The sequence below is a fragment of the Mytilus edulis genome, chromosome 3, assembly GCF_963676685.1.
Source record: "Mytilus edulis chromosome 3, xbMytEdul2.2, whole genome shotgun sequence".
In the NCBI taxonomy this organism is placed as follows: Eukaryota; Metazoa; Mollusca; class Bivalvia; order Mytilida; family Mytilidae; genus Mytilus; species Mytilus edulis.
In genome coordinates this window covers 96,853,904-96,874,877 of record NC_092346.1, presented here as the reverse complement: position 1 = coordinate 96,874,877, position 20,974 = coordinate 96,853,904, and positions in this window count along the sequence as shown.

Genomic DNA, 20,974 nt, shown 5'->3' with positions numbered 1-20,974 from the left:
TTTAATAGTGATGATGATCAGATGAATAAAAGGCAACAGTATCTAGTCGACTTCTGAATGTGTACTTTAATCGAAAATTACAACAATTGAAATAAAAGAAATATTCACAAAAGAAATTAAATGAACAAAAAAGTATTTAGAATAAAACTTATGAATATTAGTCATAAAATAACTAATCAAGAATTTCAAATATATATTAAGTGACGGACCAACACAATAATTGAAAAACGCCTTTTTTCAGAAGTTCATATATCTATGACTTTTACTATTTGTATTTTGAATAAGGTATTCTTTTAGATGCAGTGACTTTGTAATCTGTTTCTTTTTCAAATAATTGGTAAATTTCATAAAAATACAAAACAACATTGAAAAATTTTAGTGTTTAAAAATTTTTTCTGACCATTTATTCCGCAACACTTTCTATTTTTGTGATCTCTTTGAAACCTATCTGAAAAGAAATCTTTTTTTATTTCAACGTTTTGTATTATTTAGTTGCAAATTTTTTCGAATCAAAACAGAGCTCAAACTGGGCTCTTATTGACACTTCAATATCTGAAACATTACACTAATAATTTTTACATTTTCTCTCGCATTTCGTAGTGGAAATAACTCTTAAATTATTTCAAAATGGGAAAAAATCTTACATATAACCATGATTGCCCAGACAATCGTCGCCGTTTACAAGCTGGATAGTTTACAAAAATGAAATTTTCAATTTTGTTTTATGTTTACATAAACGACCTGCCGGATCTAAGTTGTCCTCAGGGGACAATTCAACTTTATTGTGAATAAATAAAGTCAGGATTCTCAAATCAACATCATCGCAATAGGTATCGTATCTTAACTCGTGTCGGTTACACCAAAATGGCGCAAACAATTTATTGAAATTCATAAACGCCGTATGAGGTCTTAAATTATGTGTAAGTAAAGTGTTATAAATGCGTTTTGAAGAAGGGAGCTTCTTTGTAAGGAATTAATGAATATAAACGACAAAGGCACCGGAGTCACACATACTTCCTTTTTATGTTTGTACTATTCATGTAACTGGATGATATATTTGTTTTGATATCAAAAGTCATATATGTATCAGTAGTATATATCTCCATTATTTACATTAAAAAGTAAAGTTACTGATTTTCTTTGCAGTAAATAACTTAGATCGAACAGATCAAACCCGAAAAATCAGTACATAGGGATCTATATGATTAATTTCAAGAAAATTGTTTTGTCATCTTATTTTTTGTATAATTGTTATGAAAATTATAGTAATATTGTAAATGTTCATCTGTCGTCTTAATAAAAATGAAGATCCAATAAAGTACACACATCTAACTAGATGCATCATGTAGAGTTAAATTAATTGGTAAATTAAGGCAAGGAGAAAAACTGAAGTTTGTGTCGCTCTTAAGAATAATACTCAAGCCAATACATCTCTTTTACTTCATTGATATTTATTATACTTATTAATATTACGCCAAAACATAGCAAAAACATAAAAATTGCTGGAAAAATGGTTGAAATTCAAATATAAGTATATTGAAGATTGGTATTCATTATTATTGATCTGTTATCAAAAATTAATACAATATTCTAATATAGAGAATAAGAAAGAACGATATTTAATAATAATCTTGTTGAGTTTATATAATGAGCGCAATTTCAACTAGACGGAAAAGAATGATAGAAGGTAGTTCTAAATTGGACAATATTGAAAATAAATTGGTAAAAAGTTAAAAAGGAACACAAATCCTGTAAGTTTTGTTAAAATGTTTTTTTTCTTTCAAAGCTTACATAGTCAGGATGTATTATCCTTTAATTCATGGGACATAGATTTGAATATGCAGAATAATGGTTCGAATACTATTTTCTCCATGCCTTTTACTATAACTAGAAATTCGTTTTTATAAAACTTTCACTTTAGGAATATTCATAGGACTCTACCATGTAATTAATTTTATTGAAATGTAAATTGACAGAAACGGAATAATACTTTTTTTCTGTTAAAAAATCAGAGAATTTTTTCCCAATCTTTTTGAGCATGTGATGTTCATGATAGACTGATAAGAAATGATGAGATCTTCTTTCCTTTTATCGCAAAAGAAGTAATTTAATGTGTGTCTGTAGATTTTGTTAACAGTAAAACAATACATAGTATTTTGTTGCTTTTTGAATAATAATCATACAAATGTAGATGTAGGAACATATCGCCCATATAGTACGATAGGACAGAACATTCAAAATATTGGATAACTTTAGAAAAATATTCTGCATGTTTCTTAACCCCTTCACAAAAAGTAAAAATCAGATAAGAAATGGCAATTGCTAGAAGCAGCATTTAAATAACTAAATAAATTGTAATACATTTGATTTCATCATTATACATTGGTCAATTTTACAAGTGCTACTTCATTTTTATTCTTTGTGTCAATAAGTGTAGTTTATAATATCACATGTTTCACAGTGAAAAATAAAAAAAAATCTAAAAAAAAAACGTAGCAAAAATACAAATTCACTCACAAAACCAAAAGACAGATATAATTATATTATCTTTAAAAGATGTTGCCGGTGTCAAGCTCTAAAACAGTTGTAAATAAATTAAAAATGAAACATCATAGATCTAGTAATAAATTAACAAAAGGTATACTCATCACCGATTTAATAATAAAAAGAAATTAGGGATTCTTAAATAGCTATGAAACCTTCCAGGATTTGGCTATACTGTAAGTCCTTTTAGGATTGATCAGCGCTTGAACTAATACATTGTAAGTTTACAAATAGTTTGACCATCATTAAACAAAACATATAGTCAAAATGAGCATCTGTGGAAGTGAAACTGGTAACATAAATATCATTTCTGCTGCCAAACGGAAAGTTGACAATACGAATCATGACTAAGTTCAACCAATCACAACGTCATAATAAATCTGCGGTGCGAAAAGTATAGATTATCTACGTTTTCTACACATTGATATCGTAAAATATCAGCCGCCAGCCCTAATGTGAACATTTTTGGCGGGTGTGCGCAGTAAACGACAACTCCTATTCTTGTACGACGTCAGAGGAGTGAAATAACCTCGTTTATTCACATGTCAAATTATCGGTTTTTATTTCACTGGGAAATCTTTGTAATTCATTGCAACCAATATAATAATCTACGATATCTATACGCAGAACACCCGATAAATTGTTTATCATTCTATAACTTGTCTTTTCTCCCTCCTTTAGACTGTTTTACGCTTGACAAAAGCAAACTTGATACGATCTACTCACATATTGTGACGTCGCTGAAAAATATTCCTCAGACATTGTGACGTCGCTGATAATGCCTGATAACGTCTAAAAGCCGTGATATGAGAATTACGGCGTGAGTAAGTAGTGATATAGGAGTAGGGGAGGACGATACGCGTCAATTTTAAAAGAATCTTAAAAAAATATGTGAAGCATCTAGTTTCGGTAGTATTTGTTATCTAAATATTACAGGGATTTATATGAGATGTGACCACTCATTAAATATTGAAATAGTAATTGATTGACAAGACATCATCAAAATATTTAAACTATATAACTCAACAGTGACATACATGTACCATCAACCATAGTCAAGGAACTGACGATGTTCATGAGTTTGCTCCTTTTCGAGGTCATGTGTTTCCCTCAAATATTATTTATTTAATCTTGATTTGTATATTTTCAATGGACGAACAAGATAATTTTCTTGTAACAGATAATTCGTATCAGTCATCTAATTCGCTTTGTTGATCTGTAAACTCGTGTAGTGATATTTTTAGTTGTTTTCCCTGCTGAAGCATTTCTTTCGTCAGTAGCATTGTTAACATAAGAACTGTACACGAGTAAGAACTGTACACGAGTAAGAACTGTACACGAGTAAGATCTGTACACGAGTAAGAACTGTACACGAGTAAGATCTGTACACGAGTAAGAACTGTACACGAGTAAGATCTGTACACGAGTAAAATCTGTACACGAGTAAGATCTGTACACGAGTAAGAACTGTACACGAGTAAGATCTGTACACGAGTAAGAACTGTACACGAGTAAGAACTGTACACGAGTAAGAACTGTACGCGAGTAAAAAAGTGGCGGAAGATACCAAAGGAATATGCAAATTAAAAGAAAGGATTTTTATGATGATTTGGTATCCAGTATAAAGACTATACTTTTAAAATAAGATTGTGGTTTAAGACAGGTACAATAGAACTGACCAATTGTTCAGGAAATTTAATGTAAATTTATAAGCAGGTATGATGGCTTCAAAAAAACAATGAAAATAAAAACTTTATAAATGCTATGCATCATAATCGATTTTGGGGATTTGCACAAACTAAATATTTGAAAGCCTAGGATGTATAAGAATCCTATCAAATGAAGAGTTCTATGCACTAATGTCAAGTAAATTTTTGTCTCCAAATCAACATATATAACGCACCTCTCATATGCAAACGACACGACTAGAGGGTTCCAATCTTTTTAATTAACGTTTTGATTTGAATATCGTGCATTACTTTTATCGACACTTCACGAACAACGACAGAATACATATACTAAATAAATTGATACAATGAAATAAATGAACTACAAAATAAAAATAAGCATTATTTACAATTTATTTTTTCCTTGATTTTATATCGAAAACGAAAACTGTTGTTGGTCTTCACAACTCAACCATAGAACACAAATCATTGTTATTGATTCCAAAAGTTTGCATGTATATAGGCTATTCAGGGAAATAGCCAGTTTCTAAATAGTTGTCTGTTTTCATATCAATGCAGTTTACAAAAGTATGGTAATTAAAAATCACAAAAATGATCAATGTTTTGTTAATGAATCTAAATTAATAAAAGGTTGATCGTGCACACGTAAAGTAAGACGATCATGAAGCGGACATCCGGGTAAAGGAATATTGCATTAACATATGCATTTCAATGGCATGATACAATTTGATCATCCCAAACACACTCATCTATTGTTTCAATTATTATGGACTGTAATCATACCACAGAAAAATAGCAGCAGAAAATCACACAGGTGCTACATTTTATTGGATGAGTAAATTGTACATGTCACGTGGTTCGTATTAATCTACTGGAGTTGAGCTTATCACGCAACTATTTGATTGAACATAGATGGCCATTATATTTAATGAAAACTTATTTAATTCAGAAGTCTAAGTAAACAGATGTTCACCAAACATGTATAACTTTGTATCATGATCCTTTGTTGTCTCAATTTTTGGAAATTATTTTTTGACTTTAACGTAAATCAAAATATTGCTGATTGTATATTAAGAAAACAACATGATTCAAATGATGTATTTTATTTAAAAAATTCTAACACATAAAATGATATTATTGTGCAAAAACAAAAGTTTAAGAAAGGGGATACCAAGGTGTGAATATAAAATGTAGGTTACAGAATGACAAAAACACAATTATCATTAGGAAACGATAAAGACTATTGGAAATAAAACAATAAACAAAATGACACATAAAACTCTTTCAGACACACATGAATATGACCGTAGAGGATTTTAATATTTCCATCTAAATCTTATTTTGTTGTATGTTCTCGGACATTTTTGCCTTTCCGATTGTTTTTACCATGACAACATACTGATAATGATTATGCTTGATTCTCGTTTTCAGCATATTTGTTTCATTTAAAAGAATATGGTGTAGATGGTCGGTATATATTGTCATTTGCATTCTTAGGTTAAATTTGTACTTGTTATTCATACCATCATTAAAAAATACAAAATGTATGTAACAGTTAAAACTATGTCCAGCATGAAATATGTGTCCGGTCAATAAGTATGTCTTTAGTGACTTCATGAAAGTAAAATCGGTTACCCACTTATTTTTCCAAATGTTTGTCCATTCTATAAGGTACACTTTTAATGTGCGTTCGCGCAAGTCAAATTTGTGCTTCTGATTTCTCTCGAAACTATTCACCATTTGACATTTGACTGTCAACTTTGACTGACTTTTTTACTTATTTGAGTAACATTAAAATATAATGTACCATTGATTGATTGATTATTGGTGTAAAACATCACTTTCAGATCTATTTTCTCAGAAAAGAGTAACACATTAATATACGCAATGTTTCATCTTTAAACCATATTCAGATGTTACGGCAACGGTGCATGATATCTTATGCTAACGTACTTCAAGAGTTCTACATATGATTAATTTGTATAAGTCTCCCTAAAATTTAAAGACAAAAAAATCGTTCTACTATTGCCAAAGAGCCTCAATTATTTCATCTTCTGTTTAAAGCGTATAGGTCTATTACAAATTGATAATCATTGCAATTCTTGTTTCAGTTTTTGCCATTTTCATATAAATATGCGTATTCTCATTTTTGAAGCCAAATTATATTCGTTGACGCAGGCAATAAAGATGATATTAATGTTCTTGTGAAGAACTATATCGGACTTGAAAAGTACATTTTTTTGTAAATTGTCCATTATTTTGTTCTTTTCATACACCATTAAAAATCACTCTCGTTACAAACAACTAAAAGATCGCCATTTGGTGAAAGTGTGAAGAATTAACTGAGCAATGGTTTGGGTTAACCGCTAATATTCTGCTAATCAAAGAAATGACAAATATATTCATATTGACATCGGGTTAGCTGAATGCATTTACCCATTTGGTGTGAAAAAATAACATCTTTTCCGTTTTAATGCCAATGCGACTGATTTACGGCAGATATCGTGCAGCGTTAGAAATTGACATGGCAATGAGCAAGTATCAGTTACATCGTTTTTATTTTCTATGAGTGTAATATTTTAAAAATAATTATATGGGATTTAATTATTTGACAAATTGGGAATTTTCGGTTCTTAAGAAACATATCATATTCTACTGGAAAGCTGAAAACACAGTTTTGAATGAAATAAAGCAATGTTTGTCGCATACAAACGACAACTGTTTCATTTTACGAATAAGAAAGAAATGAGTTAAGAATTAAAACAATTACATGTTAAAGACAAATCAATGTGATGCAAAGAATACAAAATGCACTGCAAACTCTTCAAGACTTTGTACAAAGAAGAAATAGTTTTTTGTAAATACATATAAATTGTTTTGAAACATCTGGAATTAAAAAAAAACTTAAAACCACGAAATGATAATTTATAGTTATTTTTTGAATTGTGGTCTTTTCTTCTCTGGAATAGACCTTTTTAATACGAACTAAATTCGAGAGAAATACGTCAACTATTAGAAGAAAACAACGGAACAACAGAAACTCTGACCTAAAACGAAATCAAACGCCAATACACATGCAACGCACAGTAATTTCCATATAAGAAACACATGCCGGGTTTAGCCTGAATTTATTGCTAGCCAAACCTCCCGCTTATATGACAATGTTAATAAATAAAATACTGCAAAATGTTCATTCTAATTATTGAATTATAATGAATATATGTCTTTATCAATTATGATTAATATAAAAAATAAAGAGATGTTGTACGATAACCAATTAAGACTAAAGAACACAAATGGGAAATATTTCGGTATTAGTACGACCTTTATTAACAACATTGAGAAAGTATATATTACAATATTATCTCTACGTATTGCACACATCTTTATAATCATTATTATGTCATTTTATGATGGGTATCTTTTGCCTCTTTTTTTCTAATTTCCATTCTACTACATGTATGTTAAGAAGATTCCCTGTGCTTTAATACCTTTTTCATGAATGAAATAGACAGCAACATTTAATTAATGGTAATTTTATCGGAGAACGGCATGTCGGATGTTCAACAATAAAACACAGAAACATTATTAATGATGGAGAATTTAACGTGTCCATTTGATTAACTGACTCTTTTAACTAGCAATAACCTTTTGTACCGATCAAGTATTGTTTGGCAATGTTTCGAAAAACATCCCGCTATGAAATTTTGTCAATTTATTTTGTTTGTCTAAATTGTTTAATCTGCTCAGGAACAAGCAAAATGCTCCCTACTGGGACTAATCGACTCAGAGAGGATTTCTTTACTCTTGAAACAGAAAAGGTTTTATGTTTGTTGAGTTGAAAGGTCAGCTTAACATCGCTACTATCCATCTGCGGTTTTATATTGGTATGATTCTTTATTTGAATACAATTTATTGGTTTATTTAAATTCATCTAAGTGTGTCCAGTATTCTGAAAGGTTCAAAAAAGAAAACTCCAACACATGAATTAAATCAAATCAAATCAATTTCAAATCAAATTTAACGCAAGGTATTAAAAAAAAATTAAAATAACATTAAACGTTAGTTAAATGTGTAGTTGTGTTTTACTTACTTTTAATTGAAAACACAATGTTTGCTCCAATTACAATAACCAGAAAATGATTTAATTAAAATTATTAAATCAATGTAAATATTTTTACATTTCGCATGTTTATTTTTTTGAAAAAAGTAAAGCTCTAACTCGCCTGGAAGATGAGAGGTATCCTTATCTGTTGATACTCCAGAGTCACTGACCGTACAGAAGGATATTAAAAACCCACAAGTCGAAGAGTACTGGCAATGCTATTTGATCTCTGATGTAAAGTTGACTCGTTTGTAATCATACCGCATCTTCATGTTACTTAATTTTTACATTAATTGTTAATTTTAATTTTAAAACAGCACATTTGTAATACTTCATTTTCACTTTCAGACAGCATATTATGCTTTAATTTCTATTTAAGGATATACATTTGGTACCTTCGTTTTAATTTAAAGCAGCAAAATCATTATTCTTTATTTAAACTTATGGCTTACTTATACGCAGCATTCTAATTTAAGGTAGTATATTCATTATGATTTATTCTAACCTAAATCAACACTTTCGATATTGATTCTAATTCAACGTAGCACATTTAGTATTTGCTTAATTTAACAGCACGTACAGTAATCATTAAAAAAAATTGAATCAATTTGATTTTAGACAGCAAATTCGGTATACTTTATTTTCAATATGCTAAATTTCTAATTTAATGCAGTTTATTCGGTATACTTCACTTTAATTCAATGTTAAAAAATCGGAACTCTTTTTTTTTATATTCGACTTTATAATCTAAGATCTAACATTCGATAGGCTTCACTTTGCTATCGATTAGCACTTTCGATATTATATATTTCAATTTATTTAAGTCAGCACATTTGGTATACTTAACTTTCATGTCAAACACCAGATTAGGTGTTTATGCAATATTTTTACTGAATGCAGCGCATCCGATGTGACTCATTATGAAATAAGCCAGCAAAATCAGTATGCTTCATTTCAATTTAAGGCAGGACTTTCGGTGCACTTCATGTTTATCTATGGCAGCACCTTCAGTATAGTGATTTTTAAATTATGGCAACATTTCGATATGTTTCATTTTCATTTAATACAGCACAGTTGATAGCTTCATCTTTATTTAAGATGGCACAAGTTGTATGCTTCACTTTAATTTATGGTAGCAAATTCGGAAAGTTTCATCTTTATTTAAGGCATTACAATTGGTATGCTGCATCTTAATTCATGGCAGCATATTTGGAATGCTCTATTTAAATTCCATATTCCATAGTTTTTCTCAATTGTTATAATTTCTCTGATATCTTATATATTGGGCTTGTTACTCCAGTTCTTTATTTTTTAATTGACATAAAATTTATCAAATTAATTTTAGAATAACAATAATTATAAATAATTTGTTTATCCTGAATTTACTTCCATCTGCATGCACAGCGACTCTTATATACTTATTTGTCTGTTTGTCTTATCCTTTTTTAGCCATGGTGTTGTCAGTTTATTTTCGATCTATGAGTTTGACTGTCCCTCTAGTATCTTTTGCCTCTCTTATACATCAATCTGACTTTAACTATTAACAATATATCTTATTCAATATGTATTATAACTCACTCTGTTGAACACACAGTGTTAATTCGAGGTTTTTCTGCTATTTCTATTGAGGGAGTTACATGTATATTAAACCTTTAAACACAACAGCTCATCAAAATTAGAGGATAATTTCACTGTCAAAATAGAATGATGTCATGTTAGATTACCACAATTGACTATGTCAACATCCTCGTAAATACTGTTTCAATGCACAAACATATTTCTTAAAATAATAATACAACAACTAATACCAATTTGAAATATGATGAGTTTCTCGAAGTTTGAAGAAAGTAATACATCTGAAATATGATTGGTTCGTTTTTATTTTACTCCAGAGAGTCTGGAAGTGTCAGTCAGTTGTTTTATATTCATTGCTTTTCACGTGACTTGTAAAAATAAAGCACATCCTTAACCCCAAATCGCGCTTTGGACATCTGTTATATGTGAAAATATTGGAATCATATCATTGGTCGATGTTTAAATGAAGCTATTCAAGTCGTGACTACCAAAAAGTAAAACTTACATATTTGTTGAGGACAGTTGGTTTCAAAGCAACTGTACATGATTTTGCAAGTGATTGTTTTGTCATTGAGTATTCTGAAGATTTACCCAGAAAAGCGCGTCAAAACAACAAATTCAACAGGTGAAGCATTCTTTCAATGTTACGAGTATATATCACACTGATCTTCTCTTTATGAATTAGTCAGATAATTCATTTTTTTGTCAAACAAAAACCTTTTAAATAATGAGGACTTTAAAGGAGTAGGTCCGGTAAGGGCCGATTTTGGCCTCAAATTTCAGGTTCATCTGACGAATGATTTTGGATACTTTTTAAACACTTAAGTGACTATTTCAGTTATGTGAAAGATTTTAACTGATTTACTTATTAAAAACGCTTTTATTCAAGCTTAAATATGAAAAATCTATCAGATATGCCAAAAAATGTCACTTTTCAGATGGTTTTTGTCATAAATGAAAGTGGCCGCATCCGTGTTCATCGTCAACCTTTATATATGTTATGTATTATCATCAATTACAACTTATATTTCAATATTAAGAATGAACACAAATGTGGCCACATTCAATTAAGACGGAAACCGCCTAAAATTTAACTAAAATGCTAAAATTGTGAAGATTTCAGTAATTTAGCATAACTTAATGATGCTAGTACCCGATATATGTGCATTGTATTGTTAAAAACAGCCCATATTTATGTATCAGAAGCATTCTACTTTCCAATTAATAACTAAAAGTTTACATTTTAACAATTTTGTAAAACTGCTGTATTTTGGGGCCACAAAGGGGTCTTACTGGACCTACTCCTTTAAACATAAGATCGAAAAGTCCATAAAATTCATATAAGCAATCATGTATACGTTGCAATGCTTAAAAAAAGATTATTTTTAAATAATGCATATTTGGTTTGTTTCAAATATGGTTTTCACAAGAAGGTAACCAACAAAAATTAACGAAACTATATGAAAATAATAATAGCAAAAATACCGAACTCAAAGGAAAATTCAAAACTCAAAGTCTTTTAACAAATGACAGAATCCAAATCCGAAACACATTAAACATCTTTATTGTCAGTTATCTTTCTGATAAGTTTGATTTGTTTCATTATCAACGATGTAGACATATCATTGATCAGTTTATTTGGTAACATTATCAACGAGGTAGACATATCTATGATCAGTTTAGTTTGTAACAGTATCTCCGGTGTTGACATCGTTCTGATCCCGTTAGTTTGTAACAATATCTTCTTTGTAAAATTATGTATGTAAAGTTTGGTTTCTCACAGTATCTAAAGTGTAGACATAATTTAGTTTGTGAAAGTATTTCCGGTGTAAAGAAATTCATTATAAGTTGGTTTGTTACAGTATTCAATGTAGACATCCCTATTTTATGTTAGGTTTATTATAGAATCTCCGGGAAGACATCCCTCTGGTCGGTTAGAATTGTTATGTTATGTACGTTGTAACTCTATTAAACCAAGAGTTCCAAATGGTGAAGTTGAAATCATCCCTTCGTAAATTTTACGGACGCCATCACGAGTTGGTTGACTGTTATGGAATAACCGTTTCACAAATGATATCGGATATGTTCCTTACGTCGTAACTACAATCCCCTTCCCTTTCATGAATGTGACCTACAGAATTAGACTATTTACTGGATTTGTAATAACATAAGCAACACGACGGGTGCCACATGTGGAGCAGGATCTGCTTACCCTTCCGGAGCACCTGAGATCACCTCTAGTTTTTGGTGGGGTTCGTGTTGGTTATTCTTTAGTTTTCTATGTTGTGTCATGTTTACTATTGTTTTTCTGTTTGTCTTTTTTATTTTTAGCCATGGCGTTGTCAGTTTGTTTTAGATTTATGAGTTTGACTGTCCCTTTGGTATCTTTCGTCCCTCTTTTGTAGAACTATCTCTGTTCAGTTTAGTTTGTTACATAATCTACGGTGATAACATATATCTTATTCGATGGATTTCTACAACATCAACGGTGTGTATTATATCTGCTCAGTTTCGTTTGTTACAGTACCTCCGGCATCTCTATGATCACTTCTAATGTATAACAGTATCGACGATGTAGACTTATCTGACATTTTACTGACCAATTATTTTTTTTCAGTATCTGCTGCGTAGACATATCTCACAAAACACTGTCATACCATATTTTGTGTGATATATCAATCTGTATGTTATTCTGCTGTTATTCCGTATCAACTTCACAAATAATACAGGATGGTCTTGATGTATAGATTCTGCGTACTGACGTTGTTTATCATCTTAACAACATGTTATATTGTTTTTTCATTTGTCTTTGTTCTATTATCAATATTACTTTTACTATTGGGCTGTTTTCTGTGATATCCATTTAACGTGTCTTGGTACTTATACATAAAATTGAGAATGGAAATGGGGAATGTGTCAAAGAGACAACAACCCGACCAAATAAAAAACAACAGCAGAAGGTCACCAACAGGTCTTCAATGTAGCGAGAAATTCCCGCACCCGTCAATGTTTTTGTATTATCTTTCATTTTTGCTGGTGTGTTTTGAATATGCGACTTTTTGTGTTTTGTTGGTTCTTATAACTTAAATCTGTACTTTAAAAAATCCTGTCAGTATGTTTTTGTTCTATTACATGTCATTATGTTATATTTCTATTATAAATTAGAAAAAAGGTGGAACCACAAACGTCAAAATTACTTTTGGACAATTTTAAATCAAAGTCTATTTCTGAAATTAATTCTTACATACTTTTGATTTTTTAACCCTGTATGCTAACATTGCCCATGTGAAATTTTAGAGTTGTTTGCACAAACATTGAACGACAAAAATATGAGACGTATAAATTTTCTGACGTCAGACACACGAAATTGTTCCTTTTAAAATTGTAAGACGATGACTGCTGTACCCTTATTTTGACTATTTTATTTCTTATGTCTGTTTAGTTCACGCATCATTGTAAATATAACAGAATTCGATGAGACTGTCGTACAAAATGAGAGGTTTAGCGCTTTAAAACCAGGTTTTAACCAATCATTTTCTACATTTGAAAATGCCTGTACAAGTCAGGAATATGACAGTTGTTGTCCATTAGTTTTTGATGTGTTTTATCATTTGTTTTTGCCATGTGATTAGGGACTTTCAGATTTGAATTTCCTCTGAGTTCAGTATTTTTGTGATTTTACTTTTTACACTGCTGTATATGTTAGTTAAGGTGCGTGTTCGACACCTCCGCCTTTTGTATGCGGCCGTCTGAAGTCAGGGGTATGTAATTCAGTGAATGTCGTTTGATGCTGTATATAATATTTTGATTTGTTTATTGTTTTGTACAAATACCATGCCGTTATTTGTCTCGTTATGAATGTTTTAAATGCCGGGTTGTGATTAGATTGCTGATTTGAATGCGTTTTGCTCATTGTTGAAAGTTGTACAGTGATTCAAATTTATAGCTTTTACGTCGTTTGTTGACTGAACGGAGGTTGTCTGATTTGCTATCATATCAAATTCTTTTACCATGTTTATACCTCTTCTTAAGTTATGTGTTTAATTCCTTGGCATTCATCCCCATTTGTTGGCATTTATCCTGCATTTGTTTTATTTTGTAGTCGTAACATTTCAACTTCTAAAAGTCTTAAATTGAACTACACTGATGAGTCGTATGCAGACTAAACGCTCGTATGGTGTACCTCAATTATTAGCCTTGTACCGTTGATGAGTTTTGTTTTCTTCAAAACAAAAAACAGAGTTCCTTCGTAAGTATATGCAAAGTTGGTAAACGTGACGAAACATCGTTTCATTTCGAATTTTGAAAAATAACTCGAAAAGGGTAAGACTGCATCTAAATGTTTACGTCAATGCTGTTATAATATAAACACGGTGAACCCTCTTCTAAAGAGTAAAAAGCAAATGGTTTTAAATACCTTAAGTAAAATTCGGGGTTTCAAGTTTGAAGTAAATTTGTATTCAATGAATTCAATTGCTTTTTAATGTAATATGTAAAATATACCAAAACTAAATTTCTAATACGAAACATCTCGCCTTTGATGTAGACCGGAATACAATAGGGGGAGTAATTTGATATTTTGTAATCATGTGTTATCCGTTCTGATAAATCACGATTGACGAACTTGTATCCGTGCATCCGAAGACTTTTGACCTATCAAAATGATACCCTTATTGAAATTTAGGATATCATGAACAAATTTTATGGATGTTTAAATTCCCAGATGTGAATTTGTGAACATTGAAAAACACAGGTTTTGTTTTGCAATGAAAATAAATTAAAGGAATGCAAATTTATCCTACCATAACACAGGTGCAAACTCTTCTAATAAATTATTTTGCGATATCATTGTATGTATATGTAACACATATCGTAAAGGTTTTATAGAAATTGAAAAGTTTAGCATGCTATGAAATACTAATTAATGATTCAAATTCAGCGAGGAACTTTTTTTTCAGACTTGTTTGGACTAACATTTATATATATCTTTAATCATGTTGCGTATCATTTTTTACCGTAGGGTCCTTCATACAATAGTTCTCTGTGATTTATTTCATTAAGATGACAAAAAGATTCTCAAACTAACAAAATTAAATCAGAGAAAAGATAAGATGTAGCGATATAAAAAAAGGACATTGGGTTTATTTTTATATTATATATATTCACTGATGAAGGATATTAGTTATTCGAAATATTTAATATTTGTTCATGATTTAACTATTATTCGGTGATTTTCTTTTTAGTGATGGTGTAACCTTTAACTCTTGCTTAGTATTCATCATATTTTGTAGTGTACTGTATATATTTATATGAGCCATCGCCTCGTATGAAGAATATAGAGTTGTAACGCAGTTCATGATATATTTTAAATAATGACAGAATGCATTGCAGATTAGCTAAATTACCTGTTTTCAAGATTCTAAGATACAGTCACATAAATTTAGCTAATCTGCGATCAATTCCATCTTCATGCCTTTTTAAAAAGAGGGGCGAAAGATACCAGAGGGACAGTAAAACTTATTAAGGTAGATTCATTGTATACCGCAATCTTGGATTGTTCAATCACAGTACAAAATCGGTCTAGTTATTTGACCAAATCTGCAAATTTGGAGACAGATTTTCAATTTAATAGTTATACTGTTTATCTATATAAAAAAAACTTGGTGATTTATTGTTATATACAAAATATTTAAACAAATATCTTTTTTTTTGGTGTTTTTAGAAATTTTTTTTCAAATGAGCCACTTAAGGGGAGATAACTCTTTTAGTTATACTGGACTAATAAGGAAATTTTGTATTTTTACTTGTAGCAGGAAAACAAGTTCGGTGACACCATTTTTTCTTTTTATTTTCTTAATACATACAATAAAACCTATGTTGTCACAATTTGTTTCAAAATTCTATCTCATATATTTTTTTTTATGCACACACATGTGTTTTTTCATGAAATATCTAACCAAATTTATGCAATTTATTAACGACTAATTGCTTGAAAAAAAGCACGGTGACCCATACTTTTTATTATGTTTTGGAAAAAGCATAGTAAAATCTTCATTTCGGCAAATTATAAGAAAATTATGTCTCAAAAAGTTTATACTTGTGATCTACCTTAAATCATGTACTGTGTTACAACTCTAGATCGACTGATAACAAAACTTTTGCGACAGAAGAGATAATTTCAGCTCCCCATCCTGCATACGGTGTATATATCTCCCAATTGACACGGTATTCTCGTGCTTGCGTTTCCTATCATGATTTTCTTGATAGAGGGTTGTTGCTCACAAGGAAGCTATTAAATCAAGAGTTCCAAATTGTGAAGTTGAAATCATCTCTTCGTAAATTTTACGGACGCCATCACGAGTTGGTTGACCGTTATGGAATAACCGTTTCACAAATGATATCGGATATGTTCCTTACGTCGTAACTACAATCCCCTTCCCTTTCATGAATGTGACCTACCGAATTAGACTATTTACTGGATTTGTTATAACATAAGCAACACGACGTGTGCCACATGTGGAGCAGGATCTGCTTACCCTTCCGGGTCATATGAGATAACCCCTAGTTTTTGGTGGGTTTCGTGTTGTTTATTCTTTAGTTTTCAATGTTGTGTCATGTGTACTATTGTTTGTCTGTTTGTCCTTTTCATGTTTAGCCATGGCGTTGTCAGTTTAATTTCGATATATGAGTATATCTGGTATCTTTCGTCCCTGTTTTATCACATTTTCCTTGATAGAGGGTTACTGCTTACAAAAAACTATCAAACTAAGAGTTCTGAGACGGAAAATTGATTCATCGTTTCGAAAATTTTTATAAATTTCCTGTTTACAAAACTTTGAATTTTTCGAAAAACTAAGGATTTTGTTATCCCAGGCATAGATTACCTTAGCCGTATTTGGCACAACTTTTTGGAATTTTTGGATCCTCAATGCTCTTCAACTTTGTATTTGTTTGGTTTATAACTATTTCGATATGAGCGTCAGTGATGAGTCTTATGTAGACGAAACGCGCGTCTGGCGTACTAAATTATAATCCTGGTACCTTTGATAACTATTTACACCACTGGGTCGATGCCTCTGCTGGTGGACGTTTCGTCCCCGAGGGTATCACCAGCCAGTAGTCAGCACTTCGGTGTTGACATGAATATCAATTATGTGGTCATTTGTATAAATTTCCTGTTTACAAAACTTTGAATTTTTCGAAAAACTAAGGATTTTCTTATCCCAGGCATAGATTACCTTAGCCGTATTTGGCACAACTTTTTGGAATTTTTGGATCCTCAATGCTCTTCAACTTTGTATTTGTTTGGTTTATAACTATTTCGATATGAGCGTCACTGATGAGTCTTATGTAGACGAAACGCGCGTCTGGCGTACTAAATTATAATCCTGGTACCTTTGATAACTATTTACGGACGCCAACACAAGTTGGTTGACTGCTATGGAATAACTGTTTCAATCGTTTCAATTGTCGTTACAACTACCAAGCCCCCTTTAATTCGAAAGTGACACATCGAATTAGACTTATCACCGATTTTGTGCTTACAAGATCAACAGAACAGGTGTCAGATATGGAAAAGGATCTGCTTACCTTTCTTGAGCACCTGAGATCTACCCGATTTTCAGCTGTTCTTCAGTCATTATTTTTCTAGTGTATTGTTAACGTTTGTTAGTCTTTTTGTCGTTTTATTTCATGGAATTGTCAGATTTCTATGTCTGAATATTCATTTAGTATCTTTGGCTTCTCTGTTATAGCATTATACAGAACAGAACCAATTGAAAAAATTTAAAACCTTAAATGGTAACAACTCAAAACAATCCAGTATTTGTCATCAAAAGACGAAATGAAGCTCCAACTAGTACGCAACTTATATAGAAATTCATTTAAAATTTGGCGTATAAATATTTGCGTACGTCAATAATCGGTAAATCGGTTTTCATACTTATGTATCAATCGATTTCGCGCCTTTTCTAGATCTCTTGTCGAGAAAAGCTCACTTATCAGATCGACACATATATTTTGCAATCATGAAATGTAATTAAATTGAGCTATCTCTTTTTCTGATAGAACATTTTGTATTTGTAGATTGCCTACCATATACTCGGAGATTAGGAGACCACAATATACAGAATGGTCACAATTTATTATTTAACTGATGAGTGCAATTTCTCATCCCACATTGCTTTTTGTTTTATTTATGCATTATTAAGACAATCTTTATTTTTGTATATGAGCTTAGCGGATGAGAACATAACAAATGGTATGCTCCCTGAAATTATTAATTGGTATTCAACTTCATTTTTAATATATAGTCGAGTTTCTGTTTCTTTTGAATGAAAATTCTTAGACAGTACATTTTGTTCAAAATTATATTTTGATATGTTTTGTAGCGATTGACTTTTTTACTGAAAATTTAGTATTTTTGAAATTGGACGCATTTTAACACATTAGACATCCACATATCAATCATGTAATACTTATACTGTATATACCTAAGGTAGGATGTACTCCCTCGCTTTGATAATCTTGTTAATATAAAAAATAAATAAATCCTGGTATCTACGATGAGTTTAAATACTACCCGTACATTTCACAATGAAAGGGACGTAATTCATATTGTGAAAGGGGAAAACGATCTAAAATAAATTGAGTTACGCATCTTGAATTGGAAGACAGACCATTAAAACTTTTCTAACAAAGCTACTGAAATATTACAAACTGCAGATGAAAGGAAAAACATTTATATTATCTATTCTTTAAGATCAGTTTTCTATTGGAAATTACCTGATTATTAAGTTTCAAGATTGTTGTAATAACTTACAAAAATTCAGGCATTTTCTGTAGCCTTGTTTTCATGTTTCTTCAATGACCGATGTATAAGTTGTGCAACCTTCGTCATTATAACCCTTTTTCGAGAAGGTATCGACGTCTACTTTTTACGTCCACCATCTGGTATTGTCCTCGAATATATGGAGAAGATGCAGCTGTGGTATCCTTCAGTTAAAGTTCAATGGGATAAAAGCGACTAACAGAGTCACCAAATTTTGAACTATTTAGGGGAAAAAACATCATCTTTATGGTGGCACATGAATATCTAAGTTAATAATAGCTGCTTTTTCTTGGTAAGTTTTTTGTTGTCTCAAACCATTTTAAAAGGAATAAGTTGGTTGCCAGTAAATGCTTATTACCAAAAAGTTAAATCACAAAAATACTGAACTCCGAGGAAATTTCAAAATGGAAAGTCCCTAATCAAATTGCAAAATCAAAATATTAAAACACATCAAACAAATGGACAACAACTGTCATATTCCTGACTTGGTACAGGCATTTTCAAAGGTAGAAAATGGTGGATTGAACCTGGGTTTATAGCGATACACCTCTCACTTGTGTAACAGTTGTATCAAATGTCAAAAATATGTTGACAATAATAAAGCATCTTGATAGTATTAGCTAAGAGAGACGAACGGTTTGTTTGATTTAACATAATAAACGTCTCTTCCTCAAACAAGCTAGTTGTACCAGTGTTGTAATTCTTTGTTATGATGGAGTAAATCCTTTAGTCTGTTTAGAAAGAAGAATATCAGCGTTTAAGATAGAAAGTCAATGATTGTACTTTTCAACGAGGAGAGGATATTGGATTGCATGTAAAGAAGAGATCTATAGAAATTGTATAATTCACGGCTGATTTAAACCTCTTTGAGAGTTGGCAGTATATTAAAATATGATCATAACGACTCTAGGGGGATTGTTTCAGTTACCTTAAAGTCTGGTTTGGATTGATGATTTTTAAAATATCAGTTAATTATTTAGAATAGATTTTTCTGAGCATTTTGCTGATCAGCAATATAACGTACTAGTAGTTGTATGTTCATTTATGTAATTTGGATTTGTAAAATGAAAAAACAACCATCCAGTTATTCCAAAATGAACACAAAGCAAACCTTTAATTTTTCAAATTTCCTCTGCAATGAGTGTTGCAGTATTTGTTGAATTTACATGTGAATTGAGCATCAGTTGTTTCTTTTACATAGTTGTCTTGATAAAAACGTCAAAACAAATATTTTAGAATGCTACTTATCGTTGCAGTGTTGAATTTCCAATTGAATTTTAAATAAGTTGTTTCTTTTACATATTTTGATAAATACGTCGAAAAAAATATTTTAGACTGCTATATATATACAGTCACGTCATACGTCGCACAATGTTTACACCTAGAGATGTCTATTATTTTATTCTTGAATTTTAGCTTAAATTCAACCCTGTGCTAGACGATGGGCGCTTCTGATTTCAACAAAACACGTTATACATTTAACAATGTTTTATTATTTAATGTTTTTCAAGCTTGTTCATTAGCCTTTTCTCGCATGCACCGCCTGATAAACATTTCAGACAGAGTTTACAATGTAATTACGACAAGATTTCAGATTGATTCTAGATAGGAGACTATATCAAGTTAGACATTTCTCCAGGTATATGTTATCCACCATTTTCTACATAAGAAAACGGCTGTACCAAGTCACGAATATGACCATTGTTATCCATTCGTTTGATGTGTTTGAGCTTTTGATTTTGCCATTTGATAAGAAACTTTCCGTTTTGGATTTTCCTCGGAGTTCAGTATTTTTGTGATTTTACTTTTTTTACTTTTTTTTGTTTTATAAAAGATGGTTTTAAAAGTGAATCATATATAATACATTAAGTTGTCTTTCTTTGTCCAGAAAGCTCTTTAACACATAAAGATTGTAGCGTCAAAATGGATAAACAGATTTACCCTATATCACTAGTTAATTGTATAAAGAACCGTTTGTTTCCTTTCAGTAAGTACTACTTTTTTATGATTAGGTTTTGCTCAAATCAGGAATGAGAAAGTTGTTTTCCATTCGTTTGATTTGTTTGAGTATTTGATTTTTTCATTTGATAAGGGACTTTCCAATTTGTATTTTCCTTTCAGTTCGGTATGTTTATTATTTTACCTTTACTTGTGCATTTGGTTTTTGTCGTCTAAAAGGATAACATAATAGAGGTAATTGATTTCTTGGAAGTGTTTGTCATATAATTTTTT